The sequence below is a fragment of the Delphinapterus leucas genome, chromosome 3 (genome assembly GCF_059928025.1).
Source record: "Delphinapterus leucas isolate spDelLeu-1000000601 "Yukka" chromosome 3, BTC_Dleu_Yukka2, whole genome shotgun sequence".
Classification (NCBI taxonomy): Eukaryota; Metazoa; Chordata; class Mammalia; order Artiodactyla; family Monodontidae; genus Delphinapterus; species Delphinapterus leucas.
In genome coordinates this window covers 21,496,741-21,502,283 of record NC_143131.1, presented here as the reverse complement: position 1 = coordinate 21,502,283, position 5,543 = coordinate 21,496,741, and the positions used below count along the sequence as shown (strand labels likewise).

The 5,543-nt window shown below is 35.3% G+C and overlaps 1 pseudogene; it reads right to left on the bottom strand.

Annotated features, from left to right (window-relative positions):
* Window positions 1-1,232: 1,232 nt before the first annotated feature.
* Window positions 1,233-3,032, bottom strand: LOC115802643 (protein lin-37 homolog pseudogene; annotated as a pseudogene).
* Between the last annotated feature and the right edge of the window lie 2,511 nt (window positions 3,033-5,543).

Sequence of the window (5,543 nt, the reverse complement as noted above, 5' to 3'; positions counted from 1 at the left end):
GATCCTCCCGGACCGGGGCACAAACCCACGTCCCCTGCATTGGCAGGCGGACTCTCAACCACTGTACCACCAGGGAAGCCCCACAGGTTTGTTTTTTAAGGTACTGTTTTTTTTTCCCCTAATGTTCCCAGAGCTTTTATCAGCTATGCCTAAAAAGCTTCTCTGCTCTCTGTCCTTCCACACCATGTTAGTAATGGGACTAGCACCTTGTTGTAACATACTGCAGCCTGGGAAAGATACATCCTTCTCCAAAAAGTCATCACCCTGGATGTTCACTAGAAAATTTTGTGATCTTTTACTTTATCCAGAATATAAATTTGTTCAAACGAGAAATAACCTGGGAATGACACTGGATTCAGTCTTATTGATTCAGCACAGTAACAAATCTGGATAACAGGGAATACACTTGTTCCCTCCTCATTACTCACAAAATATTTGCATCTTGAAATGGCCAGTTAGAATATTTTATTCAGGCATGGTTTTTCATGTCACAGCTCCTTTAAGAATCCACAGGGAGTCTAAAGGAAATGTCTATGCATTTGTATTAAACATTGTGAAACCAAAGATTCCCAGTATGGTCTCTGGAGTGTCACACACCCTGCTCCTGAGATAAATTTCATCACTTTCCTACTTTTCTAAATGGACAAGTTACTGGAGAAAATGTTAGTTTTTATGGATGTATTCCTCGGTTTTCTTAGTTTACTTAAACTTTTACTTACCTAAGTTACTGACACACACGTGTCAGTCTAGTGATTTTACACAATGCTCTCCTGACTACTAATGGGTCATATATATACAAATGTTTATAATATAAATGTAACAAAAATGTCCCAGTTATATACAATGAAAACTAAAATTTATTGCTCTGAGAAACTAAAAAGGCCAAAATAAATGGTGAGATGTACCATATTTATGAGTTAGAAGACTCAAGAGGTTAAAATGTCTCTTCTCTCCAAGTTGATTTTGATTCCAATCATAAGCAGTCTCTGTGTGTGTGAGTGTGTGAATGGTAATATAATTCTATTTTTTATGTGAAAATGAGAAGTGCCCAGAAAAAAACAAGGAAACCTTGAAAAAGAAGAAAATAATAGGTGAGCATATATCACCACATTTAAAATCTAACTATAAAGATATACTGGCATAAGCACAGTCAAAAGATAGGTTGAATAGGCATTCCAGAAAATTCCATATATATTGGCCAGACTTGCGGCAAAATGGCCATTGCAGTTCACCGGGGAAATGATGGTCTTTTTAAGAAATGGTCCTAAGTGAAAGTGAATCTCTATATGAAAAAATTTACTTTGACCTTATTTTTCAAAGAAGGGAAATGCTTATTGGAGTGGGGGGACAAGGGGACATCACTCTTTCTCTGACATCTCCTATTGTAACTTCATGATTTATGAGTAAGGATGCTGGTCCACCACTGTCAAATGAGTTTCCAGTTCTCCACATTGCTGTAGTTGAGGGCTCAGACTTGGCCCCATCATTGGGGGTATCCTGTGTCTCTGGCTGCAGTGGGAAAGGTATGCAGAATCTGCAGGCATCTCTAGGTGGCCCAGGGGCTATGGGCGAAAGCAGCTTGTACACCTAACGACTCTTGCTGTTGGTGACCTCTGAAACCTCTGCATCCTCAAACACTGTGATTAGCAGTGAGCTGGACGAGCGTTGACACATTAGCAATGAGAGGCTACTGCACATCCAGGCGCTACAGATTGACTACAGCAGTGTGTTCTCCCTAAACCGAGCTAAATCACCACTCCAATCAAACAGCTTGATCACACACTTACTGGCTTTCTGCAGTCTCCCTCTGCCAGCCCAACCATCTTCCTCTTCTTCCTCGTTTGCTGGTGGCAGAAGTGGGCAGATGGCCTTTTGCCGGTGGCCACAATGATGGAGCAATCCATGCTGTGGGTATCTGAGTGGGTCTTCCAGGCTTCCTCAGCCAGATGCTCCCTGTCCTTGTAACTCTTCTCCAACAGACACTGCGGAAGGGCATCCAGTTTGTTCCTGGTCTGGGACATCTTCAATTCTTATTTCTCTACTTTCACCTTCACCGGGAATTTAGTTTGGGTCTCACTACACACAAAAATTAAGCTCAGATGCTATAAATATTCATAGAGTGATAAAACTTAGAGAAAAGAAGGAAGAATACATGACCAGGGTACAAAAACATTCGTTAAATACATCACAGAAATCAATAACCATAAAAGTAAAGATGGATAGTTTGCTCATCACTAAAATTGATAACTTCTATCAACCAAAAATCACAAAAGAAGGAACAAGCCAGAAACAGAGAAAATATTTGCAGTGCAAATATCTAAGTAAGTTCTCCTATCTGGATTTTTTAATCCCATAAATTAATAAGACAAAGTATAAATAATCTGAGAGATAATAATAATAAATGAGGATATCAAAGACTCCTAAGAATAAAAAAAGTTGTTTCGGTGCAGTACTTATCAAGTAAGTGCATATCAAACTATAAGAAGGACAGACACACACACTGGAATTATAATTAAACGGTGATAATAATAAGTGTTGGATAAAATGTGAAGTCAGAGGGAATCATAATTTTCTAGATGGAAGTAAAGATTGATACAATAAGTTTTGAACACTCTTTGACAATACTGTTAAAACTAAACAAACACCTATTTTATGACCCAGCATTTATGCTCATAGGTATGTGCGCAAAGGAAATGAGTGCCAATGTCCACACATACACACACACACAAAGTGAAATTATTTTCATAGCATTTCATGCATAACAGTTAAAAAACAAAAACAACCCAGTGTCCATTAGTGGTAGAATGTATTACTAAATTATGAAATACCCATAAAACACAATGCCTCACAGTAATTTAAAAAAGCAAAAACACACACAAAAATAACTTCTTACACACAACAACACACAAAAAAGTAAGCACAAATAATATATACTCCATGATACCATACATATATAGTTCAAAAACAGTCAAGATTACTTTGTGGTGTTAGAACCGCCTTTGTTGGGGACCTACTGACTGAAAAAAAGATTAAAGGATGCTAGAAAAATCTTGATAAGGGTTATGATAAAACAAATGTATATTTATGTAAAAAGTCATCTAGCTACAGTTATTTTAGTGCTTTTTATCTCTCTATCTCAAAGTTTTTAGTAAACAGATCATAGCAGCTTTTCTTCTAATATATTCATTTAATGGTAAAAATTTTATGTTGGTTACAGTAAATGGTGTAAAACCTGCAGCTTATACTGACACTTCAAGTTGCAATTCCTAATTAAGGTTATTATTTTTATAATCATTGTTTAAAATTTCATATATCACTAAGACATTTACACGGGTTAATTGTAGCTTTTCTTTCTGTACATCATCAAGTACATACACCCTAGAAGACACCAGAGAAAGAGCTTGAAAAATATATTTTTCAAATGCCATAAATAAATAAGTACTATCTATTTAATATAGTTAAAAATATCAGTGACTAGTGAGTCAACAGTCAAAATCTAGGGGAAAAAAATCTAGAGGCTTAAAAACAATCTTTGCAATCTTTTAAAATATCAATGCCAGTATTTGATTCCAACTTTAAAACACTTGCAGTGTATACATTTGAATAAGGTAGACACCATAGGATATGTTTTACCAGGTGGCAGTTAGAATTGCTTTTGAATGTATCCATGGTTTAAATACTTGAAGAAAAACACACATATTAATATCTACTCAGCAAATATCTAAGATCTACAAAATGATCGAACACTATAGATGTTAATCTTTTACAAGTAGCGAAAAAGATCCCCCAAATACAAGAAAAACATTGGCATTATATAAAAAGAAATGAGATGAACAACAATTCTAAGTATGTTTGCACATCCAAAGATGGGACTGCCTACAAACCTACCCAACGTAATACTCCCATCTCAAATATTTATAACATTTTATATTTGGATTAACTGCTTAAAGGAGATTTTAAATTGTAGATGGCATGTAACCGCAAGTAAGAATAAAAATAGACCCCAAATAACAATACGCTCTTATAATTTATTCTTCTCAACAAATAAAAATGAATGCCTTTTACTTGGTTTTTATGCCTAACCATTTCTTGGTTTTCATGCTTAACCATTTTTATGCCTAACCATTTAAGTAAAGATCATTGTTTTAAGTCATTTATTCAAGTATCAATAGCAGGATACTTGAATATGTGATGCCTAGTTAAATGATAAAAGGTAACTTATCTAATATATATAAAATAGATAACTAATAAGAACCTGCTGTATAAAAAAGTAAAATAAAATTCAAATAGAAGAAAAAAAGGTAAAATATGTTTTATTAGAAAACAGCACAATTAAATAGCCACTCATGTGAAAAGCTACAAATAGCTCTCAGGTAACCCGGTAGAATGTTACCTTAAACTATAAGTACATATTAAACTAACAGTAAGAAATGGTTTTCAAAACTGAGCAGAATATAAACCAAAATAGCAGTTATCTATGGGTGGTAAAATTATGGGAGAATTTTTCTTTTTCTTTTTTTTAATATACATTTTTTCCAGTTGTCCACATTGAATACAAATGCCTCTGAGACAAAAAGCACCATGATCACATGGACAGCAACCACAGGAAAAAATATTGGCATAAACACAGTTGTCTCTATATCAAAGGCTCTTTCAAATATATGCGATTTAGTAGTAAAATATAACCCTATAGGAACAGTGATTATTAAACCAGTGAGAAACAGAAGCAGCTTCAGATAGAAACTCTCATATGTGAAAAGTTTGCAGCATGTTCAGCGCTGCTTTGTCACAGTTCAAGCTGGTTTCACTGGGCCAGCAGTGGGCAGGTCAGAAGTACCCACCTGCCTTTATGATCTAATGGATGTTACACATGAAACGCTATTGAGATATTGACATTTGGACGTTTTACCTTCTTGAAGGGATAATTTAAGTTTCTCATGTCCTGAAAACATAATAGAGATTTTCAGCAGAAATTTTTTTTTTCAGCAGAAAATTTTTGATGGAAGAAATTTTTGCATATTGGGGTACGGGGAAGCCATTCTGGCTTATACATAATTTCACCTGAAGTTTATGTGAAATAGAACAGCCTGTTTGTGGCCTGTCAAACATACATTGTACATCTGCTTTAATCATTAAAGTAAAGAATGTCCACTTTGAAGATAGAAAATGCCTCCCTTCCTATGACAACAATGTTGCCATGCCTTCAAAGATAAGGTTCCCTTCCCAGATGCCAGGGTCATGAGACTTTCTGTGTACATGCTAATCTGTAACTATACACCTCTGTTGAAACCTGAAGGAACGTACCCCTGTCATGTTTGATGAAAGTTTTTTGTTCTAATAAGGTATAAAACTGTACTGAAAACCATGCTTGTCTGGAGCAGTTTCTTCCTTGGTAGAGGCTGCACTCCTGAGCTAGTCCTCAGTTTGGCTTGAATAAAACTCTATTCTATTTCTTAGTATAGATTCTTTACTGATTATTTGTGTCAACATTGCAATATCTAAAAGAGATTCAATATCTAAAAACAAATCAAATGGAAATTTTA